Genomic DNA, 26,217 nt, shown 5'->3' with positions numbered 1-26,217 from the left:
CAATTCTATTTAATTTGACAAAATCAAAAAAATTTCTGCTGTTTGCAATATACTGGGTTAGTCACTGAAAATGATTCAAAGGTAAAATTAATCACATGCTGTTGCTTCAACAGGCATCTTCATCATCTCAGTACTGGGGAGACAGAAAAATACAAGCAGAGTAGGAACATTAAAGGAAATCTATACAACTGCTATCACTGGGAAAGAGAGAGGGAGAAATCACACCACTGTCAAAACTTTGCCACATTCCATGAGAAAGATGGTGTTTGTACTAAAGAGAGAAGAGTAGAACTTTAATTGCTTGTGGGAAGGTTACGGGGCAGTTCAGTCAGAGGCAGTGATGCTAGCACAAGCATTCATCTGATAGGCAGGTGCTCAAGAATCAGCATGCTGTCTAGAAAGGGCAGCAAGAGAGAGAAGACCAGAAATGTGTGCACGTATGTATGACGTGGGCTGAGAATGTCACAGACCTTGCAAAAAAATAAATACTGGAGAATTTCACTAAGAAAAAGAAAGCCTGTAAGGCTTTTAAAGACAAGAACAACATGGAGGATAGATTTAGTTTTAAGTTTGTCGAATAGAAGGGTACAAGGTAAGTTGAAGGGAGACAGGAGATATAAACAGATTTTAAGAACTTGAAGTGTTTTGTATGCATTTGCTTATTTTAATGCCTCTGCTATTCCATAAAGTAGTTTATTACTTTGCTAGGTCAGTCACAACAAACAGCCACAGGCTTAAAAAATAAAAATTTATCTTCTCACAGTTCTGGATGTTAAATTCAAATGTCAACAGGTTTGAGTTCTTCTAAGGCTACTCTGGCTTGAATTTGCCTGTCTTCACACCATATCTTCAAATAGTCTTTCTGCCAGTTTCAGTAGGTCCTAATATCCTCTTTTTTATGAAGAAATCAGTCTTTGAATTAGGATACATCCATATAACCTCATTTTACCTTAATTACCTCTCTATAGGCCCAATCTCCATATAGTCGTGTTCTAACTTACTGACAAGGACATAATTCTGCCCATAATGGAAAAGCACACTATTGTCCCTTATTTATATTTTTGGAGAATTTGAAAAGTTATACAACTTGTTTATGTTTACAAAGCTAGAAAATGAAGTACTAGTGTATGATACACTTTTCCTTAGTCTTTCTGGCTTCTATTCTGGGGTGTAGAAGGGGTTTGATAAGTTAGCATTGGACAAATGAATAAAATATGAGGTAACTTTTCATAAGTACTGCAATTCTTTCTTAAATATGTTCTCTGACTCCAGGTAAATTTCTCCTGAAAGGAGATGTCTTTTAGCTCTTCCCCAACTCTCCTGAAAGACTTTTTAGGACCAATTACTTTGGAGCTTTTTCATCTTTTTCTCATCTAAATATAGTTAAGGATTTCATACTATAAATGTGAAAAATAACAATCCCCTCTCCAACAAAAGCCCTCTCTTTACTTATTTACCTCCTCCTTTGTAATGATGGATATCCATGAAGTACTTGATGTTAGCATATTTTGAGCAATGATGCAACCTAAACCCTAAAGAAAACATTCAAGCATGCTCTAAACTGTTGTACCAGTCTCCATATTAGCTCAAATCAAGCAAGCAAAGATTCAGATGAGACTGAGATAAGAACCACTTTACTATTGCCCCAAAAGCCAGTTTTAGAGCAGATGAGACAATTCAGAAGGCTTGGTGATCATGAAAAGAATTTACGGCCAAGACAGCATATACAGTACTACCTGTCATTCCAAATTTTAGACAGGTTTCTCCCTATTCATAGGTTCTGACTTCTGCTTTCTTAAAGCATTTTCTTTAGAAATGTTGTTTTTATTGAAAATTCTCTTTCTTGGTGAAATGTATAATTGACATTCAATACCTGAGGGTTCCACATCCACAGATCCAAGCAACCACAGATCAAAAAGCATTTAAAAAAACAAACAAAAATGCATCCATACTGAATGTGTATAGACCTTTTCCTTGTTTTTATTCCTGAACAAGGCAGTATAACATCTACTTACCATTTACATTGCATCAGGCATTATAAGTAATCTAGATATTATTTAAAGAACATGAGAGGGTGTACATAAGTATTTTGCAAACATTATTCCACTTTATATGAGGGACCCAAGCATTTATAAATTAGAGTACTCATGAGGTATCCTGGAACCAAACCACCATAGGATACCAAAGGCTGAATCTATTGCCCCTTTTAGAAACCTCTTGCCAGTGTTAAATAAGAGAATATCTTTTTCAAGGACCTAACAACAACATGAGAGGGTGTACATAAGTATTTTGCAAACATTATTCCACTTTATATGAGGGACCCAAGCATTTATAAATTAGAGTACTCATGAGGTATCCTGGAACCAAACCACCATAGGATACCAAAGGCTGAATCTATTGCCCCTTTTAGAAACCTCTTGCCAGTGTTAAATAAGAGAATATCTTTTTCAAGGACCTAACAACTATTTCTTTGAGAAATAATCATCATGGAATATTGCCACCCTACCTTACAGCGTTTTGAGAGGGTAGTAGCCTACACAGCTGCCTGGCTCTAAATTGTACAACTACCTCCTACCATGAACATATGAGAAATTTTACTTTCCCTTTGGGTAAGAGCTATTAGCAAACAAAGATGATCTATGATTCCCCCAATATTCCAGCTGCTAAACCTCTCTCTCCAGCCTTTTGTTGCAGCAGAGTTCAGCTTGGTCTCATTCCCTTATTTAATTAGTCTTGCATAAAGTTTTTTTTTTTACCTGTTTAACTTTGTCAGAGAAATTTTTCTCTGACAAGTTCTAATAACTGGAGTTATCTTACAATAAGAGACAATGAGCTAACTTTTGTTGAAAAATTATGACCCAGGGGCTCTCTTAAATCCCTTATTATTATCTCCTTTCATCCGTTCAAGAGTCCTCAGAATAGGGATGAATATTTTTACAGATGAGGTAACAGACATAGGCCAAAAAAAGATGTACAACTGTTACATGTTTGCTATGACTAATTTATGATGGAGTGAGAATCAATGAGGCAGATTCTAAGGTTACTGGTAATTTTGCCTTTCAGGTCAATTATTAATCTCACCTCTATGATCTTAGATTTTATTTGTTAGCTAAATGATAATTTCCAATAAAAACTGACAATGAGGAAAATGGTGTCAGAGGAAGTCAGTGTGCAAAAAGAGAAATTATAGGATATTCCAAGGCGGCCACAATGACACAGGATGAAGAAAATGGTTAAATCTGATGCACTATGCCGCCACATAGTGTTGATAAGTAGACTAATGTTATTACCACTTCACATTGATTTATTTGCTACAATATTTTCTTTTTTTTTCTTTTTTTTTTTTTATTGAGTTTATTGGTACATTTAGGGATACAGTACAGTTACATTCATTGTTGGGATCATGTACCTTTACATGGCAAGTCTTGATTCTCATTTTTTTCCCCTTACCTCTGCCCTCCCTTCACCCCGTCCTCCCCTCCCCATCTACAAACACTTTATTTTCATCTTTTCATTCTCTCACATTTTTTTCTTTTCCCTTTTTGTTCTTCCCCTACGTATCACACCTTCCCTACACCTTTAGCTCCTTTCCTCCCATTTCTAAATGTCAGTAATCTTATTAGAATCTTATGCATTGTTGCAGAATATTCACACCAGGGAAACTATTCGGTATTTACACATGTGGGACTTATTTATTTCACTTAGGAGTATATCTTCAATATGTATCCATTTTCCTATGAATGAATCTATTCTCTCGCTCTTTATGGCTGAGTAATATTCCATTTTATAGAAAAACCACAACTTCTTTATCCAGTTTCCAACGGATGGGCAAATAGGTTGCTACAATATTTTCAAGTCCATGATAAGCATAGGGCATGAATTTCAAGAAGTCTCCCAAAGGGCATTTTAGAGTAAGTACTGTTACTAGCCTTCTTCTGACTTTTTGCTATGTATCAGTACAGTGTTTATAGATTGTTCACTTATTTCATTGATAAAACAATATAGAAATGTAAGAAAATATTATCATCCTACTTTCACAAATGAAGAAAGCAAGCCCTAGTTTAAGTAACTTGCCCAAGGCCACAAACAATAAGTGATGAATGTAGCATTTAAATGAAGCCTACATGAACTGAGAGTCTACCAGTGGTGGCAAACCTATGGAACACATGTCATTTGTTTTTCTTTTAAGACAAAAAATGTCAACGTATGAGTTTTTTTTTTTTTTTTTCTAAACTAAAACCTCAGTATTTGGGTTTAATTGCAATATTGGCTCACTGTGTTCAAAAGTGATTTTGGGGTTGTAGTTTGAGCACTCATCTCTGAAAGGTTTTCTATCACTGGTCTATGCAATTAAACAACAATCCATGTTGGTCCCATTATTATATATCTATAAGCTACTTGAACCCTACAACTTTCTTATAATGAGATACTAAAATGAGCTCAAAACTAATGGCCTGGGGCCGGAGATTTAGCTCAGTGATGCCGCCACCTGCCTCGTAAGCACAAGGACCTGAGTTCAACCCCCAGTACAAAAACAGTAATAATAATGATGACCTAAAAACTAATGGCCATTTAGCTAAAATTCAATCCCAAGTGTTACTATAATGATGTTAGAACATGATTTAAGAATAAATAGCCTTGAACTTACCTTATAGAACCCTCTGCTCTTCCAATATTAACAAATAATTTATCATAATTTAAACACCAAAATGTTTAAGGTGTTTTTATACTGAGATAGTGGTATCACTTCTTGGCCTTTTGACTAAGATCAAGTGAAACAGTGGTTATTTCCCAGATGATTGTATTTAACCTCTGTGAGACCCCCGGGATTCTTTATTAATGAGTTTACTAAGGGTATTTCTTCTAAAATAACTTAATGAATTATTAGCAATTATATAGTAGCATCTTTTTATTTTTATGTTGTAAAATATAAACAGACTGTGCCATTGATGTCATTTTAAGTCTACATTTCCATGACATTTAAGTACATTACATTGTCATACAGTAAGTTAATGTTCTTCGAAAAAAATGAAAAATGGATTAGTAAATTGTTTCCCAATTTCCTTCTCATTGACTACATTAAGGGAGTGTCTGACGACTTGACTCAAGTTGTGTGTGTTCACAAGGCTTTCTGCATTAAACAATAAAAACCAACAACCTGTTGGCATCAGTGCTGATGGGGAGGCTCAGACAGAAGGAAAGCAGAGAGCCGAAAGAAGCGCCCTCCATCAGGAAGGGAAGAATCATCTGACATCGGCTGAATGTAGATTCTCATCAGGAAAAAAATAAATGATTCCCTTCTTTATACGGGATTCTGGAGGAGAACCATCTCATGCCGATTAACTTTGACATTTTTTTCCTTTCTGCTTCTGGACTTCAACTAGTTCAGTACACCGTGTGGGGGCTGGCAGGTTGACACCCGCCTCCTTCAGGTGATAACTGTCCTTGGCTCCCTCTACAAAGAGGAGAAAACATAATTCAAACACTGACCCAGAGCACTGACTCTGCATTTCTTTACCTACTCTTTCCTAGAAAAGTATAAAATTTTTGTTCTTATTACAGAACTCAAATTTCAACCTGTACAATTCAAAATTGGCCTATTTGCACAATAAGGCTTTGGTCCTGTTTGAACATATTTGGTAGAAGTGAAATTTTAAACAACATAAAATTTCTGGACCTTTTCAGGTATGCCTAAAGATGCAAATTACTATGTTGGCCTCAGGCCATGGCATACATCATAATGAATCTTGCCATGTGTTTCTTGAACTTTTAACTAGGCTATCTCTCTCTAATAGTCAATATTCATCCTGTAAATGAACCTTATTTGGTATCACTGCTCCAAACTATATGTAAGTAAACCAAATATGCACCAAACATGGTAGAGTTAAACAGTAAAATTATGTGCTCCAAAACATTTAAACAGTGGTCAGATTTACTTAACATGATAAGTAAAATAGAATGAATCATTTAGTAATCAAATGAGCAGGGTTTTTCTCTCTTACTAAAGACAAAAGCAAAAAATGTTTAAGACATTCCTAAAGTTTAATCACTGAATCAAGTGAAAAAAAAAAAGCTATCCCATGAATTGCAGCAAACCATAAGTGTTCCATTTATCCAAGGGCATTTAATGATTTGAACTAGTATCTTGAGTTAAAAAAAAATGCCAGGGGACATATTTAATGAAGGAAAGCAAAAAGTTCTGAGAGAAATCAATTGTAAAATAATCAATACAAAAATCTGTACTCTGAGCAGATGTTCATGTAAAGACTAAGACTTAGTAATAAGGGCCCAAAGCAAATAGAAATATATCAGCACAGATTAACCTGTCTAGAGGACCCAGAAAAAGAAACTCAAGTAGACAAGTATTGAGATCATTTTCACACTAAATTATTTGAAAATTAAGCCTGATGAAGATAAAAAATGCTTATAGATTTCATAACAATTTATATTATTTATATTTCATTGTACTCATGAAAGAAGCTATAGAATATGTATTGTTTTCAGAATTAATTTCAGTACTTTTTGTTTGCTTCAAATGTCCTGAATTTTAGAACTCCTCTAAATTGATTTTATAATTGGATGTACTGGATCTTATTACCTATATCAATATTATAAGCCCATAATAGGATACTGTGCTGAGCAAGTATAACAAAAAAATTCTGATGAAGAATTTCAGTATCTTTCATTATGTATTATAAGATTACCAGTAAGCTGTGAATTGGTATAGCAGCAACAGGAACTGAAACATCAGTAAGGGATGAATAATGTTGTAAAATATGAAATCTGAGAGAATGAATAGACTGAGATAACTATAAATCTTGAAAAGAGTGTGTTTATTTCTTCCTGGTCATTGTTAATCAAGGTGACCAGCATTTCAGCACAAGACCATGCAAGCAACTTAAAGTTTCTCATCTCTTGCCTCACAATTTTAGAGGACACCATCTCTAAAAATAACATCTCTTTCATCTGGTGGCCGAAGAACTAAAATGGAGGAGTATAAAACCATTTAAAATATAGTGAACTGCTCAGAAATCTTAGCTGCCGTTGGTTGCTGCCTAGGAGACCTCCTTTCCATCTGGACCCAAGCTCACTTCTCGCCAGCTTGGCTCTAGGAATCTGGACTCTGGCTTTAATAGCACCATATATAAATAAATACTCAAACATGGCAAAGAGAGGGTGAAGGCAGAAAAATTCTAGATTTACAGAAGAGTTGTAGAACCACAATATAATTAAAACTAAGAAATCAACTTGATATAATACTGTTAAACCCATAAGGAACTCATATTTTACAAACTTTGTCTGTTAATATTCATTTTCTGTTCCAAGATTTCATGTAGGTTTCATTACTCTTCGATTTAATGTCTCCATCTCGAATGCCTAACAGTCCCGTAACCCTTCTTATTTTTCATTACTGTGCAGACATTCCTCATTTTTTTCTTATAATTTTTCATGAAATTTTTGCATCATTGGGAAGGATAACACAGCAGTGATTTGCTTTTCTCAGGACACAAGACCGAGTGACTTACAATGTTGGGGTGTACTATTGCAGATCTTCATCTTGTTCACCTGGTAAAGATGGCATCAGCCAGGAATCTTCTTTAACATCCCATTATTACTAAATATTTCAGGAATAAAATATTAGCCTGCATATTGCCTGTTTCTGATGCAATTTTCATGTCCTCTTTTAGCTTCTCTTCATCATCTTGTCTATGGTAAATAATACTGTGGGTTCTAACAGCGATTTTATTTTTTCATTAATTATGTATTTTTATATTAGAATTTTTCTTTAAAATATTTTTCATTTCTCAACCACGAATCCAAGTATTTGTTTATACTAATAGAGACTTACACGCATTAACTTTTAGTTTATAACCCACTTCTATATTTACTTGGTTCAAGTTGTTTGAAAGCTCTTTCTTTAGACATATGTACATCTTTTTAAAAATGTTGATATTGTTTATATCTAGATGTCCCCACAATGCTTCATGTGCTCAGCTATGTTTTTGGGGATCATCAGTGTGTGATACTCATTAGTGGATTAGGCCACTGATAAGTTTATAGATAAATTCTATGTTGGAGGTGAAACCTGGATGGAGGAGGTGGCTAACAGGTCGCATGGCCTGCAAGAGGCATCGCCTCCTTCCTCTTCCCTTGCTTGCACTCTGCTTCCTGTCACCATGCCATAAGCTCTTTCTCCTCTGCCATGTCCTTCTGTACCTCCCTGCCTTGGAGCCAACCAACTATGGACTGAAACCTCTACAAATTGTGAGCCATAGTAAACCTCTCCTCTTTAGATTTGGGAGTGTCAAGTATGTTTCAGCAATGAGTAAGTATGTAGAACGCATGTCACTGCATTCTGCAATCACAAGATACTCCAAGAGCGACCCTGTATTTTCTCTTCCTCGGCCCTGGAATACTAATTTTTCCAAGATTCCAGGTTCCTTTATGGTAGAATAGTATTAGAGTTAAAAATCTACTGTCTTCTTAGTAGACAGAGCCAAGAAATATACGCATGCATTTGAATTTGTGTACAGAAACATAAATATTTTCTTTTATATATGTTTATATGTATCTGTTCATTGAGAAGATGTAATTTTTTCAATAAATCCATATCAATATCCCCAATCCCAAGTCTAAGCACATTCTAGCCTTCTCTCCTTACTCTTTCTCTCTCCCTTTCTTCTCTTTCTTTTTCTCTCCTTTTTTCCTCTCTCTCTCTCCTTCTCTCTCTCTCCCTCCCTCCCACTCTCTCTCTCTTTCTTTCTTCTCCACTAATGGAAAGCTTCTCTTTCATTATCTCTTTCTCTTGTACATTTACTTATTTGTTTAGTCCTTCCATAGAATTTCATAATTCCTAACACAAAGTGCTGAGAAAAATAAACTGACATCCTCAGGTCCATTGATTATATAAATTTTACTTTGTCTTTAGCCTTACAGTAGCCAGTCAAAACACTGCTTTCCAAAATTAGGTCAGTTCTTTTCCTTTCCATCTACTTAAAGTGAGACCATGTAATTAATGTACAGTAAAATTAAATCTTTTGGTCGTCTATATTATATCCTTGCCTTTACACTAACACATATTCAGAATTGTTTAACCAACTAGTATAGCTCATGTATGTGGTGGGTAGTTTATCTGTTTTAACGAATGTGTAGAGTCACACATGCACTGACGAGTGCCGTCACTGTTAATCCTCCCTGATGTCACACTAACACAGCAACCAACTCTCAACCTCCGGAAACCTTTGATCTATTTTCTTCTCCGTGTTTTTGTCTTTTGGTGTTTCATAAAAATGAACTCAGGCAATATGCAGTTTTTTCAGTTTGCCTTTTTCTTTTGCTCAAAAATATGCAAGTCCATGTAGATATGTGAATTGATATCTCACTTATTTTTCTTTGTAAATATTCATTGTATAGACCTACTACAGTTTGCATATCCTGAGAAAGATGAAAATCAACCCCTTATGTTCAGGAATAAATCTAATGTTCACAGAAAGACCTCAAGGTTATTAGGATTTGATCTGTGTTTTCAGCTAACCTACATCTTTTTTCCTGTTAGATACAAATTTCCTACAACTATATACTTTAGACAAAGTGATTGCACAGGCCACAAAAGACAGAATATCACACCTTATCATTAAATGAATGACTGCTAATTATTTCCAATTTTATCTTTAACCAAGCCCATGACTACACTCCCTATATATAAGCTCTATTATTGACTACCCAAGGATAACATTATCTCTACTTTCTTACTACATCTAATCTAGAGTAAATCTCAGCTTTCTTATAGTCTCCCCAAAATTAACTAACCAAAAGACAAATTATATAATAGGTCCATTCTGACCCTTTCTTACTGAGAAAACCCACAGTTCCCTGTGAGGAAAAGTCTCTCTTATTTCCACAAATAATTAACCCAGTTTGATTTGTCTCTCACACAGGCAAAGATCCTTTCTAGCTAAGTAGCTTTACTCTGGCTTTTAGCTCCACCTGGACCATGTCCCCATGCTGGCCCTTGTCATTCAATTGTCAGCACCTTTGTCAGATGTACCTTTCTTTCCATCTCAACAGGAAGTACACGTTCGAATTTTTCACATGCCATCATCTCACCTTGCTTTGTTAAATTGATAGTATTTGTCACCATTTAAAATCTCTTTGCTCCTTTACATGTTTTATTCTCTCTGCTCTCACTTTCTCCAGTGAAAGCCTCTACAGAGTGGGAAAACAAGGCTCTGAATCATCACCATAGTCCAAGCACAAAACCCAGAATCTGACATATAATAAAAACTCAATAAATATTTTAATAAATAAATGATGAGGTGATTAAAAACATACCATTAGATTGCTACCTCATGTTCCTTATTTTCATGAACAGAATTCAAATTAATAGGTATTAGAATATGTATGCATTAGGCCAAACTTAGAATTGGTGATCATCTACATCCAAAAACTCCTACTATTCAAATATTATTATTGTTCATCAATTAATCCTTACAGTAATTAAATGAATAACAAAGATCAATTTAAAGATTTTTAACACAAGCATATGCTAACATCTTGATATCTGACTTAAATATTAACTTAAAGCAATGCATAAAGGGTTTCTGGGTACATGTTATCTCTTTTAAAGCATTATAATTTCAGTAGCTGCTCCAGTATAGGAAGTCATAAAGTTCTAGAACTCTGACTCAGCTAGCATTTTTTTAACAACATAACAGGATTGAAATTTATTTATTTATTATATTGATTGAAAATTTGTCAGCACTAGTGAAACTATTTTCTTTTATAAGTACACTATTTCGAAAAAAACTTTCAAATTCAATGAATTCGTCTTTATATCACAAAGCTGGTATGCTGTCAAGGTTTGCCCTATGAAAAATATGTATATATGTACACACTATATATATATCTATAGATATAGTATATAGTATATTTATATAGTATATATGTATATTGTATAGTATATAGTATATGTATATAGTATATATGTATTTTGAGCTTCCCTACATGATGCTCATTGTGCTTGGCACTAAGATGAACATTGAATAAATTACATTGTCCCTGTACTTATGAAGCTTGGGTTTTAGGTTAGATAATGCTAACTTTGTCATGTGCTGTAATCCTATCACTGACCACTATTTAACAAGCAATAATAATAGCATGGTAAGTGCTATAGCTGAATACTACAGAGCACATCAAAGGGGCACCCATCTTTCAGTGGCAGTGAGTGCAGGGCAGAGAATGATTAAAGCTAAAGCACAAAGTATAAATAAAAATCAGTGGGGTAGCCAGGTATGAGCAGACTGGGTGAGTGAATCCACAGTTAGTGAAGTTTGCAGAGAAGAAAGTGTAAAGTCAGAGAGTTTGAAGAGGCAAACCTGAGAACTGATAACACGTTAGACAAGACAGTGGCTCCATCCATGGGGTGCAGTGGTAAGCATGACTCGTATTTAAGCACTCAGGCTTATAGAAATATTACTTTGTAAAAACACACATTAGTAAATATTAAGATCTTTATTTTTCTCAAAGCCATTCCGTGAGGGATGTTGCTCAGGAATATATTTAGGTGCTTGCACATTACACTCATTAAATATAGTGCTCATTTGCTGTTAGGTGCTTACTTCATCAGCCCTTAAAATTTTAATTTATTTTTTCCAAGTATTTGATTTTCTATGGCAAAGTGGGCTGGAGGCTTATAATAGATTACTTGATCATATAATATATAAAAATATATCATTCCTAACAGAAAATATATTGTTCAGGATAAGCTGCAAGGAGTACTTCAAGTCATTTACAGGCATGGATCATAAAAGGTTTTGAAAAAAGTGTTAAAAATCTGAAAAATATTGAGAAGTTTGAATTAGATTGATGATATGGTGAAATTGCAAGGATGAGAAAAATGTTAAATTCTTGTTCAGTTTTAAGGCCTTAAATGCTGGATTTTTTTTTTCATTATATTGAGAAGGCAGCACTGATTTTTTGCTGCAAGCTAGGGGGAATACATGAAGAAAATGAATTTGATCCAAAAAAAAAGTGCTCCAATGAATTTGGCATTTTTGAAAGTTAGCAAAATTTCCTGACTTTGTCTCTCTTTTATATGAGTAAATGGAGTTAGTGGACCCCAAAATCTCATGAGTGACAAGAGTTGCGGGTTGGGCATCTTGCCTAGTAAAGAAAGATAAAGACTTAAAGAAGGCAGAGTAAAACCGCTGTGTCTCCAGTGAGATATTTTAGGCTCAATAGGATTTTAAAAGGAAACAGAAGTATAATCGTATAATCTGGCTACAAATCTTCTAAAACATACAAATAATACACCTGTGATGGTGCATTTCTAAATATGAGCTACTGCTAATAGAAAAGCTGTTTCCAATTCTTTCTGATAGTTATTGTAAATGAGATATCAGGGTTTATCACTGGTTTCACTTGTTTGAATTCAGACCAGGTCAGCATGTGACTGGCAGCCGTTACTCTCTCATGGCTTGATTTTACTTCATCTTGCAAATTAGTGCTACACCCACCACACTTCCTTCAGCAGAATCACTGAATAAAAGTCATTATGGTAGGACATTATGGCACTACACTAAGGATAGAGAGACTTGAATTCCAAGTCAAGCACAAATTATCAGGTTGCCTTTAGGTAAATCACATAAATTCTATGGACTTTTACTTAGATTTTGAAATGAGAAAGTTACTCTGGATGTGTAAGTTCATTATTCAAATATTAGACCTCAAATTATGCTTCTTTGCCCACTATATAATAAGGCAAAAAAATTAATTAAAATCACAATTAATTCTTCCTAATAGACATCACATTCCTTTTTTTCTACCAAAGAAGTTGTCAGAGAAGAAAGCTGATAAATGAACACGGAGGCAACTCAATTTGAAATAACAAAGCTGCCTTGTGGCAAATGATTTAATTGTCAGCAATGGTGTCTGACAAGATGAGTTGAAGACTAATGAAAGCCCTCTGGTTCCAAAACTTCATCATCTTAAAGACTTGAGATTTTCAGTACTCAATAAATTACGCTTAGCCAGGGCTATAATTCAATAAACCGGCAAATGTATGGGCCATTGGAGGCAGTTTCCTCTCCCCCTCATTAGTCCAGCACAAGGATATAGACAAGTGTTCAGCCCAAAGCAAGCCTGAAACTCCTGCTTAGAAAAGAAAGGGGTGATCTTTAATCTCCCAACCTATCTTCCATCATGAACAACTGTTAATTTAATTTCTCCCTCCACGTAGTCCTTTTTTCAAACCACTTGATTGTTTTCTACTTAAAGCAACTTTTTTGTTTTAGTGATTCTGAGTTACCTATTTAAACAAATTGATTTTGAGTCACCATTTGAAGGTTGCTCTATGTTGCCCCCCACTTACCCTCATTTGAATGCCATAATTGTCTTATCTAATAGCTTCACCTATAGATCTATTAAAAATAAGACACCATTAATATACATAAAGTTTCAGTTTAGTGGCTGTTCCCCATTTTAATTGTTAGCATATTGGACACAATGTATATGTTTGCATGCGTATGCACACATGATTTTATGTACATATGCATTATGTATTTGAGGAGAGAACTTCCAAGAAGATGCAGTAGCAGAAATATGTTCTTCTTTGAGATAGAAAACATTTAAAGCCCAATTAGTAACTTTTTTTTTTTTTGAGACAGGGTCTCACTATGTAGTTGAGACTGACCTGGAACTCACTATGTAGCCCAGGCTGGTCTTGAACTCACAGCGATCCTCCTGCCTCAGTTTCCCGAGTGCTGGGATTACAGCCATGCACCGCCAATTAGTAACTTAAATTACTACCTATACAACCTGGGGCCAGTCAATTTTTAACTTTCTTAACTTCATGACAATGTCAATCTAAGCTCAGTCTTCAACTACATCTCATATGATCGCTTCCATTTAGTGTAGTCTTAGCGAGTAATTCTTAGCTAGCACTCTGTACTGAGGATATGATAAAACTTGCAACTAACCTTTACAGATTACAATATTTATTTCAGTCTTATTCTTTGTTATTCTAAAAAAGTAAGCATTGAATGATTAGATTTTGCTTTTTATTTATATTTTTCATTCACTTAGGACAAAACCAACTAATAAATTTTTAGTTGCAAAGAATTTTAATGACATGGAAAATATTTCTGATATTTGAATTTAAATTAAATATTAGAATAAAAATATAAAAGGAGCCATACACAATTAAATGGAAAATTATATTATAAATTTAGATGTACATATATATAAACACATATACATATTTGCCAAAAGAAGTTAAAACATACATGCAAAAATATGAATATATCTCAGCTCCAGGCAGTGGTGTTATGAAACATTTTCAGATTTTGTTTCACTATTGTATTTTCAAAATTTTCTATACCTCACATAAGTTACTTTAGAATTAAATAACTTCAAGGTTCGGAATCATACCATTAACCAACTATTACAGTTTTTACCTTATCACTGTGGTTTGAACTAGATTTGTATCATAAGATCTGGTAGGTCTCTGGGGACATTTTTAAAATACACACACCAAGGTTCAACACAGACTGAGAGAATTTGTCCCTTTAAAAATGGGAACTGGGACTAGCATTTTAACAAAGCTCCTAGGGGTTTTGGTTATCAAGCAGATATTCAAAATTATGACATAAATAACAGAAGCAAGTGTCTCATTATTAAAAGTGGAACCCCTGGGCTGATCCTTATATGAGATGACACTTTTGCAGAAGCCACAGAAATGGAAAGTCAGAAATGGAAATTAAGCCATATACCTAACTATTCACAGAGCTACAACACCAAATCAATCTCCCGACTTCACATACTCTGCTCCTTCCCTAAATTAAAAGCCTTTTGGATCCATGGCCTTCTCCTAGTACTATTTACAATTTGGCTTCTTTCCTGAAACAGTAAAGATATTTGCCCACTTTGCAGCAGTAACTGTTCTTGGGTGGGTAGAACCAAAATATCAACAAACAATATTGTAAGCAGCTACCAATCACTAAACAGTGGCAGCTCAGTAATTATGTCTACTTGAGTCAATCTTAACTATCTACAAGCAAAAAGGCTCTTGCTTTCATAGTAACTTGAGACATTGTCAGAGGTAAAATGGAACATAACTGAAAATGACTTTTATATAGCTAATGCATTATTTGTATAATGGTGTATTTTGGGAAAATAAAAACCTATATCAAATTTAAATAAAAATATGGAATATTATTTAAATATTTTTAATCAATAGTAAAAAGAGGATCAATAGGGCTCTAGACAAAAGGATTTTTATATGCCGACAGTGATTCTACATCTAGTTATCATTTCTATAGTTTCAGAGTAGAAAAAGCAAAAATCGCTAAGGTAGAGCCATGATTTAGGTGCTGGTATTACTACATACATATTCATAATTATGTATGATGTTAGGTCAACATAAGCAGAATACTACTATGAAAAAAAAATCTCCAACATCCCTAGGTTCTTAATTCAAATATTTAAATGTAAAGTATGTGCCATACATTGTATATAAAACAATAAGAGAGATACTACTCATAGAGTGAAACAGAAAAAGTGACCATTAAAATAAAAAGTTGGGTTGAGTTAGAGAGCGAATATGTACAGAAATTACAAAAAACCTTGAGCTGCATGGAGAGAGAATTCTCTGGACAAGTGATAATTAATGAATAAATAGAAGTAAAGACAAAGTAGGAAGTGTAGGAAAAGTATATATAAAGACTAGAACATGAAGTGTCATGGCATGATATTTCAGTCTGATGAGAAGGAGAGAAGAGGTTTCATTAATTTAAGCTAAGGAGAGAAGTCTGTCTGTCTGTTTTCTTAGTATCAGATCAAACTCCTGTCCTTTGGCTTGAAAGGCAGGTGGCAGAACCACTGAGCTAAATCCCCAGCTAAAGAGTAATTTATAAAACATGTTTAGGGTTTAGGGCTTAAACCTCAGCAGATAGGAAGACATAAAATATTTTCAAGCAAGATTACATTTGTATTTTATTAGAAAAACTCACTTGGCTAAAGTTGTGGGCAGGGGACAACAGTAAATCCAGCCAAAACATGGTTCTAACATCAAGATGAGAGATAAAAGAGCTAAAAAGAGATGGTGACCATGGGATAAAGAGATGCAGAATCCTCACACACTTACAAAAGGAGAAAAACCTTGGAGAAATGGGTCAAGGAGTGATTGAGTCCCACATTTCTGGAGGGATGGATGATGCCACCAGCTGTGTAGATGGAGGACAAAGAAAACAGTCTGTTCTGTGAAGTCTGTGACACCAGGGCATTCCTGGGAGCTCGTGGCTTCTGTCTAAAGTTGAGCTGTAAATGTCATTAAGACATTTAAAGGATATGATGCAAAAGCTTACTATGTCCTGCAATACTTTAAGAATAAATTATCTTTCCAAATTTCTTACAAATTTGATCACTGAGTTTGTAAAATAAATTAACAGTATTTGTTATAAAGGTATAAATTTAATACCCAAGTTGAGGTCTAACAATAAAATTCAACAAGGAGTATAATTAAAGGCCTAAAGCGTCCAAACTTACTCCCCTATTTGATGCTTGACATATCAAGACAAAATAAGAACTCTCTTTTCCCTTATTACCCTTCCCCTACCTATCCCACCTTCCCTACACCTTTAGCCCCTTTCTTCCCATTTTATAATGTCAGTAATCTTATTAGGATCTTATGTATTATTACAGTTTATTCACACCAGAAAAATGTGAGATTATGAAAAGATGCAAATAAAGTGTTTGTAGATGGGGAGGAGGGGGTGAAGGGAGGGCAGGGACAAAGGGAAAAAATGAGAACAAAGACCTGTCATGTAGAGGTACAAGATCCCAACAATGAATGTAACTGTACTGTATCCCTAAAATGTACCAATAAACTCAATTAAAGCTGGAAAAAAAATAACTCTCCTTTGTTGTTTTCTTCCCAGTCACTTCATCATAATCCTCTATTTTAAAAATATGCATAAGACATTGGAATCAATTATGTACTACTATAAAGAGGCTAGGGAGGATGGAACAGGTGAAGACCTCGTTTTTCTGTTTTCCATATACAAATGAAAGAAATTTAGGGATTGGCATGAAATTTTCAGGCAGACTTTAGACTTTGCAATATTTATAGGTGGTGCTAAGTGTTATTAAGGTGTAATAAAATTAGTATCAGGGTCAACAACCTCTTAGATGACAGCTGTTAGTTCTCTCTCTGTCTCTCTCCCTCTCCCTCCCCTTCCCCTCCCCATTTCTCTTCCCCTCTCTCCATAGAAGAAATGATAAGAATACAGTGTGTTTAAATGTTTAAAAATGTATTATACCCCAAAACATGCTGCCATTAATCTTCCTAAAAACATTCCACCTTACCTGAAACGTACTCATCCCATCATTCCTGCCACTTTCTGAAACCGTTCTGAAAGTCCTCTTTTGTGAATGTCTTTATTGTGGTATTATAACTGCCTCAATGTCCTGAATCCAAATGTTTACTTTTCATGATCATTTTGACTCTGCAAAAGAGTCAAAGTCTCCTGGTGCCAAACGCAGACAAGAACGAGACTGATGCCCACTATTACTTTTTTATTTGACAGAAATTGCGGTCAACGTTTTCAATCAATCCAGGACATGGAGGCAGCAACAAAAATGTGCTCACAAAAACGGACCTCAAAAACACCTGATTCAAAAAGTGACAAGAACAAAAGGATCAATGTGTATGAATCAAGGGAAGTATCTTGCAGAGAATTACTGGTAATGTGTCTTTTACTTTTACTTTTTTATTTAAACATTAACCATATTTCTTATCATATTTCATCACTGTGGTCAAAGTATAGACATACTATTCAGAAGGCAGTGTTGGTCAACACTCTCGTTTTCCCTTTCCCTATGTTGTCTTTAAGAGTGTGGCAGCCTAAGATCAAAGCCAATACTTGTTCCCCTTGGAGAGGCAACTCCAAAACTATCTCTTCTTACTGGAGGAAGGAAGACTAATGCTTTTGATCCTCTCCTTTATTTTTCTGGGAGATAGGGGTTGGAAGCAAAGCCAATTTCCAAAATTCTCATTGCCATACATATACGTGTTCGACTGGGTGACATCACAGAGGAGCTGTGGCTTCACACAGTAATTCGGAGCCCTTTATTCTTGCTCTTAGAAGTGTTCTCTGCCGTTTTAAGGTAATGAAAGTGTAATTCAGTTCATTTACTACCAAAATCACTCTCTGAATCACAGCTTTAACTGTCAAGATTAAAAATAATCCATAAAAGCTAGAATAAAATTATATAGTTGGAGGATAACTGGGATGTTTGAAATCATAGAAAATTTTCAAGGAATATATTGTCCCTAAGAAGACTAGATCTGCCCTTTCTTGACCTTATCTACTATATGAAGTACAGTGGATAACTAAAATTTCTTAATTTTCTCCTTCTTCATTTTATTATCCAAGTCAAAGGAAGCCCTAGATACAGGAAAATCAGTTCACTTACCATGGGATTAGGGAGTTTCTGGTTTTGTTACCCATTTGATTTATTTAAATTTTATTCAATAAAATACACTTCATTCATAAACAGGAAAAATTAATTTGCTTAAATTTCCCTTTCACTTAGCATATATAAATATTTCAACAGATTTAAAATAATATACAAGTTTTTTAGGGCTATTATAATGTTAATAAATTCCTTGGGAGCAACATATTTTTTAATAGCTTAAAGTTATAACCTGGACAGAGTCTGCTATAACTAATACAGAAGAAATAACAACCACTTTGGAAATACCATTAATAGAATTTTTTACCTTGGAGGTAAAGATGTCACAAGAACAAATTAAATGGTAGTCTATATTATCATCCAACTGTTGCTATTAGAACTCTTTGTATGATTGAACATTCTAGCATTTCATTTTGTTTTTTGTTTGTTTGTTTTACTTTTTTTCAGCTTTGAGTTTATTGGTACATTTTAGGGATACAGTACAGTTACATTCATTGTTGGGATCTTGTGCCTGTACATGACAGGTCTTGATTCTCATTTATCCCCTTACCCCTGCCCTCCTTCACCCCCTCCTCCCCCCCATCTACACTTTATTTTCTTCTTTTCATTCTCTCACATTTTTTTCTTTTCCCTTTTTACTCTTCCCCTACCCATCCCACCTTCCCTACACCTTTAGCTCCTTTCTTCCCATTTCTAAATGTCAGTAATCTTATTAGAATCTTATGCATTGTTGCAGATTATTCACACCAGGGAAACTATTCGGTATTTACACATGTGTGACTTATTTATTTCACTTAGGAGTATATCTTCAATATGTATCCATTTTCCTATGAATGAATCTATTTTCTCGTTCTTTATGCCTGAGTAATATTCCATTTTATAGAAAAACCACATCTTCTTTATCCAGTTTCCAACGGATGGGCAAATGGGCTGTTTCCAAGATTTAGCTATTACAAACTGTGCCGCTATAAACATGGGTGCACATACTTCTCTGTGATATGATTCTTCTAGATCTCTTGGAAAAATACCCAGCACAGGGATGGCTGGGTCAAATGGAACCTCCAGTCCAAGCTCTTTGAGGTATCTCCATATAAAGATCTAAATATTAAAACAGAAACATTAAACTTGCTGGAAGGTAAGTTAGGCAGAACTCTGGAAGACATTGGTATAGGAAAAGACTTTATGAACAAATCCTCAGTAGCACGGGAACTAGCAGATAGAATCAACAACTGGGATCTCATCTTACTAAAAATCTTCTGTACTTCAAAAGAAACCATCAGCAGAACTAAGAGACAATCTACAAATGTGGGAAAAAACTTTTACCAGCTGTTCCTCAGACAAAGGACTATTATCAAGGATATATAAAGAACTCAAAACAATCAGTCCCCCCCAAATATAAAGACCCGATTCAAAAATGAGCATCCGAAATGAACAGACATTTCTCTGACAAAGAAGTAAAAGCAACAAGATAATATTTGAAAAAATGTTCCACATCACTGGTCATTGGAGAGATGCAGATGAAAACAACACTGAGATTCCACCTCACCCCACAAAGAATGACTGCTATCAAGAAATCACACAATAACAAATGTTGGTGGGGTTGTGGGGAGAAAGGAACCCTTCTCCATTGTTGGTGGGAGTGCAGACTGGTGCAACCACTATGGGAATTCATTTTGTTTTTAAGCGTAATAAATTATCTGAAAGTGCAGAGACATAGCTAAACTGCAACGGAAAAGTTACTAAACAATGAACTTAAAGTCTTCTGATCAATAGAAATGGTCTCTAGTCTTAGAAGACCTATCGAAAACTAACAGTGTAGTGTGTACACACAAAATGAAAATTTTAAGATCTAATATTTAGTGAATTTATAAACTTCCAATCAGATTCTTCTGTTTCCCCAGTCAATATTCTATCTTAATATTATGTGCTGTGTTCCCCATAAAATTGTTTTCCTACAAACTCATGTTAATTCTTAACCCCTAAGCTTTTAGAATGTGATTACATTATAAACTAGATTTTTAAAACAGGTAGTCAAGCAAAAATGCAGTCACTAGGGTGGACTCTAGTCTAATATGACTGACGTTCATGTAAGAAAAGGAAATACGGACATAGACTGCACTGAGAAACATTACTCTAAAGACAGGGACTAGAAGGCAACTATGGCCTAAGAAGAGCGGCCTCAGGAGAAATTGACCTGCTTATGCCTTGACCTCAAACTTCCAACCTCCAGAGCTATGAAAAAATAAATTTCTATTATTTCAACCACTCAGTATCTGGCATTTTAAAAGAGAAGACTGAAAACTAATGTACTTTATAACTTTTCTTTATGTATCCCAATGTGAATGCAGTTATGAAAGTTCTTAGCTATACCTATACAGCCAAATCTCAGCACTGACAAGTAAAATTAAGTATAGATAAGTATAGGTATAGATCGTAGTTTTCAATTAAAGAAACACCTCATTCTCCTTATAGTCTATATTTCAGATCTTGGCCCCAGTATAATGTTGAATATAAAATATTTCAGATATAATCAGAATTATTAGACATGGACAAACATTTAATAATAACGACAGAGGAAGTACGGTGGTGACTTTTAATAATAACTTCAAATATAAAGTGACTTATTGTGACCCAAGAAGATTTTTAAGCAGGATTATCATCAGCATTGTAAAACAAGATGATGATTATGTCAGAGAAAACCCAGCTGGCCAAGAAGATTGATATACAAAGAGCTGAAGCATTGTGTTCTGGTATCGCTGAGGCCAGCCAAAGAGTGGGCATCTAGCATTTTGAAACTGACATTGGAATGTAGCAAAAACTTTCTTATAAATTCTTGAAAATATTTAATAATCAAAATATTTCTGTGCTAAAAGAAAAAGCTGCTGTAGTAAATATCCTTATGTTAAGTAAATGGGAACAAAGAGACAGAAAGTGAATCCAGTTTAGGCTAGGACGATTCCCTCAACTTGCTGAATGTTATCTGTCATTAATTCCAACTAGAGAGAACCACAGTCGGAAGACAAAGTCTATTACATACCCATGATGGGTCAGTCCACATAAATCTGTGTTCTAAACAATACGCAGTTATCACTATAGAGTGTAGGCAATGTTACTTTTATAAGGTTTTTTTTTCATATGTTCTTTAAAAATCCCAAGAACTTCTTTAAGAATTTTCATAAGGTTTTACTGCCTATTATATGTGGACAAGAAAGTATATGGTGTCCCCTTATGTCAAAAACAGGTAAGCAGAATTCATAGAATAACTTCCTGACAGACTTGTCTGAATGTAATGGATGCTAATGACTCTTCTATGTCACGTGCTGGGTGCCACAAAAGTCAATTCCTTCTTCTAAAGCAAGAGTCATGATCAGGCGACTGGACAACACGTCCAAAGTAAAAATTTCACTCTTTCTGTATATCAGTGACTATGCAGAAACACATTCACAGACATACACACCTTTACATCAGAATATGAAGTGTTTCGCAGATCTGGACTTTAAAAGGCAACTACTATGTTCTTTTGCCAATTATACATCCAGTACTACTTATTTAAGTACAACCATCCCCACTCAAACTTATTTAGTCTAACTAATTACTAGACAACATAAAAAAAAGCAAGACAGAAAAAAAGAGTCACGTAATGCCTAGGCCTCTACAAAATGTAGTCACAACTATTTTCAAGCTCATAGAAACATGATCCAACATATTATTATTATTTTTAAAATATTTTTTATTTCAAGATCTTTTGCAAATGGGAAGAGTATCTAAAGATGGGGAGAAAAGAGAAGAAAACAGAAGTAAAAAGAATAAAAATGTATTATGTATATGTACCAACTGCCCACAATGAATATAATCATTATGCACTGTAAATATGTACTAATAGAAATTTAAAAACAACTTTTAAACCATTAAAAATGAATTGCTTTGAAGAAAGTCTACTCTTTCCTCTTTAAAAATGAGGCTGGGTGCAGTAGCACATACCTGTAATTCCAGCTCTTGGGAGGCTAAAACAGGAGGATCACTGTGAATTTGAGCACAGCTTAGGCTGCTTAGTAAGTCAAGAACAGCCTGAGCTACAAAGTGAAATGACAGAAAATGAAAAGGAAAAGAAACAGAAGAAAAATCCCCTTGAATTTGCATTGCCTATTATAGTTTGACTTAATGCACTGGCTCTTTAGAATTTTTTTTTTCAACTTTTTACATCAAGTCTCTAGAGTGAAAAATCCAATCAAGTTTCAGTGGCATAATCGAGTTCCCCAACACTTAGAATTTCACCTTGTTCCCAGATGTGATCTCATTTCAACTAATTCTCTAATTGCACAGGAAAATATCTCATTTGCTGTCAATATATTTGTGTCTGATCATAAACAATCATACCATTTTTAGGCTTCTTGAGAAATTCAGTTTGTAATTTCTTTTTAAACTTCTTACAAATGCAGATGGAAGAAACAAGCTAAACTTCAAAATAAGATTTCAACACTTCTAGAGTGTTTTAAATTTATTTTGAATTTTATTTTTGTAAAAGAAACACAGTGTCATTTTAGGTAAACCTGGGGCAAATGCTTACTTTGGTATAGGGTTTTTGCAGCTGGTCCTTGCATTTATGAAGCAGCTCCATTATCTGTATCTTAAAGTTGATAACTTCCTTGTTCGTGTTTTTATAAGTGTCTGTGCAAATTGAAATAAGATAAGAGTTTTGCCAACAACCTAACGATAGTAATATAATAACAATGACTACCAAATATATTGTATATATTACTTACCAACACTATTCCAAGTATTTACAAATATTAACCCATTTAATCCTCTCAACAGCCATATGTGCAACTCTTATTTTCTTTTTAGAAAACTTAAGTAGTTTGCTCAACTTAACAAAGCCAGTAGGACACAGAATGAGGATCTTCTACATTCTCAAGATGGTCTATCTTCAGCTGCTGTGCACAAAATTGTTCTGTCTTCTGATTGTCCTCACAAGGACCTGCTTTTGTGAACTCATTTCACATAATGTGATATTAATGTTGTTTCTTTGGTATTAAAATGGCATCAGTTGCAGAAAGAGCTATGGTTAGTAAAGACTTTTTACAAAAGCAAAATAAGAATATAGCTAGCAAGTTTTCTTTAATGTGTATTTTTAATCAGGTCCTGTGTTGAGAAACTTTCAAATGCAAAATGTTAAGAGTATGCAAAAAATGATGCAAGTCACATTTTTGTTTCCAAATACCTTGGTGAAAAAATATGAAACAGTTGTTCTATCTGCTGTTTTACTTAACTGTTAGTTAAATATAATTCTAATTCCTTTATGCTTATTAAAGAGAGCAGAATAAAATTATGGAGAAGAAGAGAGAGGAGAAGAACGGGAAGAAGAGAGTGAGAAGGAAAACAAAACATTGCAATTGATATTGTGCAATAATTAAAGTACATCATAATCCCAGCATCATAAACAAACAATGATAATGCAATAATATCTAGGGAATATTTTGGTGACAATCAAAACTATAACAAAAAGACTGTGAGATGATTTTATAATGGCTAAATAATTTGACTATTAAATTTGTTGTTGTTGTGTATTTATAATTAAGACAGTATTTTCCTGTGAATTCTCCAAGTCCTCAGAGACATGATTTCACAGATCAGTGAAGCCTAACTGTGCTGAACTTTGTTGAAACTTAACTTTGGGGAAGCTACCAGGTAAACCTGTACTTCATTTAAATTTTAGTACTTAGGAATTTTAGTACTTAGCTCTGTAGAAATAAATATTAACTCTTCATTGTACCTCTTTGAGCATTTTGACCTGACTAAACCAAGAACCGTTTAAACTACGAACGCTATAGAACTCTTCCATGACCCTGGGGACTCAAACAACTAAATTCGTCTTAAACTTTCGTCGCATTGCTACTCCGGTAACTCTTTGTTTTTACTCAAATGCTTACTGTGATGAGATATGGGATTAGAAGGACCAGAGAACATTGGAGGCTCCTAAGTGAGTACTTTAAAATAAAATATCCTATATCAGGCAAGTTTGTATGTATGTGTCAAAAATCACCTGAGCCTTTTAAAATACATGTACCTCAAGCCTCACTCTTAACATTTTGAATCTGTGAGCATATGCATGGGGGTAAATCTCTGTTTAGAAAGAGCGGCACTATAGTCATTCGTTTTCTTTAGATAGTTATTTCAGCAGAGATAAAGATAAATTCTGCTGTGTACACAGTGGCACTTTAAAATGCATTGAATAACCCAGTGGCTAGCATGTTACAGCACGCAATAAACACTTCTATTATGAATAAATGAGTGAGTTATATATCATTTACCCATTAGAAGCCAATGAGTTTACTGTGAATTTTCCTTCATGCTGCCACATGTTTCATCAAAATCTAGTATTATATCTAGGAAAAGGAATTTTCCTCTCAAAATATTTTGTATATATTCTAGACTTTAAGATATTTTTTAGTTTGTATACACACACACACACACACACACACACACACAAACACCATTTACTCACAAAAGATGAAGCAAAGTGAAAAGATCCAGCGGGGAAGGCACAGGAGGTCCAGGAAACTAAAATGCTGCAGGTTAAACTGTTAGTGTTTAAGAAGCCTTGAGTTATGCATGCATCACCCACTTCATATGGCCAAATGGCAGAGCTGGCCTAATGCTTAGAGCCACAGTGGTGGCTGAAACAACTGTGAAGGAGACAAGCAAACCAAGCCTGAGCAAATTCAGAAAATAATGTTGAAGTTGACAGAATCATGGATCCCAGAGATGGCCACATCCTGGAACCTTATGAATATTTATTACCTGACCTGGCAAAACATGTTTTGAGGATATGTCTAAATTAAGCATTTTGAGATTAGAGGATATCCTAAATTACCCAAGTAACGTGGATAGATGTAATGTAAACACAGGGGTGAGTCCTTACGAGGGTTCTTACGTCACATCAAAGTCAGAATAGATGGGAAGATGGAAGCAAAATTTGGAAAGACGCACTTCAACAGTCACGAACCAAGGCAGCCCAGAGAAATTTGAAAGGGAAAGGAAACAGACTCTCCCGGACCCTCAGGAGGAACACAGCCCTGAGGACACTACATTTTAGTTCCATAAGACTCATCTGGGTTCCTCATCTCTATAACTGTCATATAATAATTTATGCTGTTATAACCTACTAACTTTGTGGTAATTTGTCTCAGTAGCAATAGAAAACCAGTCCACATGCACAAGCTCAGTTTTACAAAGAGGTCTAAAATAGTTCCGTGTACATTTGAGGAAGTACTAGGTTCCCAATTTCCTCTTCAGAGAAGAACTGGTCATGGTGGGGATATATTCATGTCAGTTATATAAAAATAACCCCCTTTTAATTACATATTTTCTCTCTCATTCATGTCATAGTTTATTTTCTTTTTCTGTGTGTGTGTGTGTGTGTGTGTGTGTGTGGTACTGGGAATTGGACTCTGAACCTTGCACTTGTGAAGCAGGTGGCAGAACCACTGAGCTAAATCCCCGGCCCTCATAATTTATTTTCAATTAAGCAAGCGGTAGCATGAGAGTTTGTTTTGTTTTGTTGGTGGTGTTTTGTCCACTATCCATTGCCCACTCTTCATTTTTACCTTCCTATTAGCAAAATCTTCCCCCTGCAGTAACCTTTTTTTGAGGTTGTGACAAATGCACTATACAGTTTAAGGGATGGGCTTGTGGTACCATACTAGTTAATTAGAACATTCTATACCTTTGACTGTAGTCATTGAC

General features: G+C 34.8%; 1 long non-coding RNA gene across 1 annotated transcript in view; it reads right to left on the bottom strand.

Annotated features, from left to right (window-relative positions):
- Window positions 1-25,027, bottom strand: part of LOC104867212 — a 196,278-nt gene extending 171,251 nt beyond the window's left edge. The window contains exon 1 of the long non-coding RNA XR_781703.1: window positions 24,977-25,027. This is a non-coding gene — a long non-coding RNA (uncharacterized LOC104867212). The remainder of the gene's footprint in view (window positions 1-24,976) is intronic.
- Between the last annotated feature and the right edge of the window lie 1,190 nt (window positions 25,028-26,217).

The sequence above is a fragment of the Fukomys damarensis genome, unplaced genomic scaffold, assembly GCF_012274545.1.
Source record: "Fukomys damarensis isolate Sample0158 unplaced genomic scaffold, DMR_v1.0_HiC HiC_scaffold_20, whole genome shotgun sequence".
In the NCBI taxonomy this organism is placed as follows: domain Eukaryota; kingdom Metazoa; phylum Chordata; class Mammalia; order Rodentia; family Bathyergidae; genus Fukomys; species Fukomys damarensis.
This window is presented reverse-complemented; position numbering and strand designations above follow the sequence as displayed.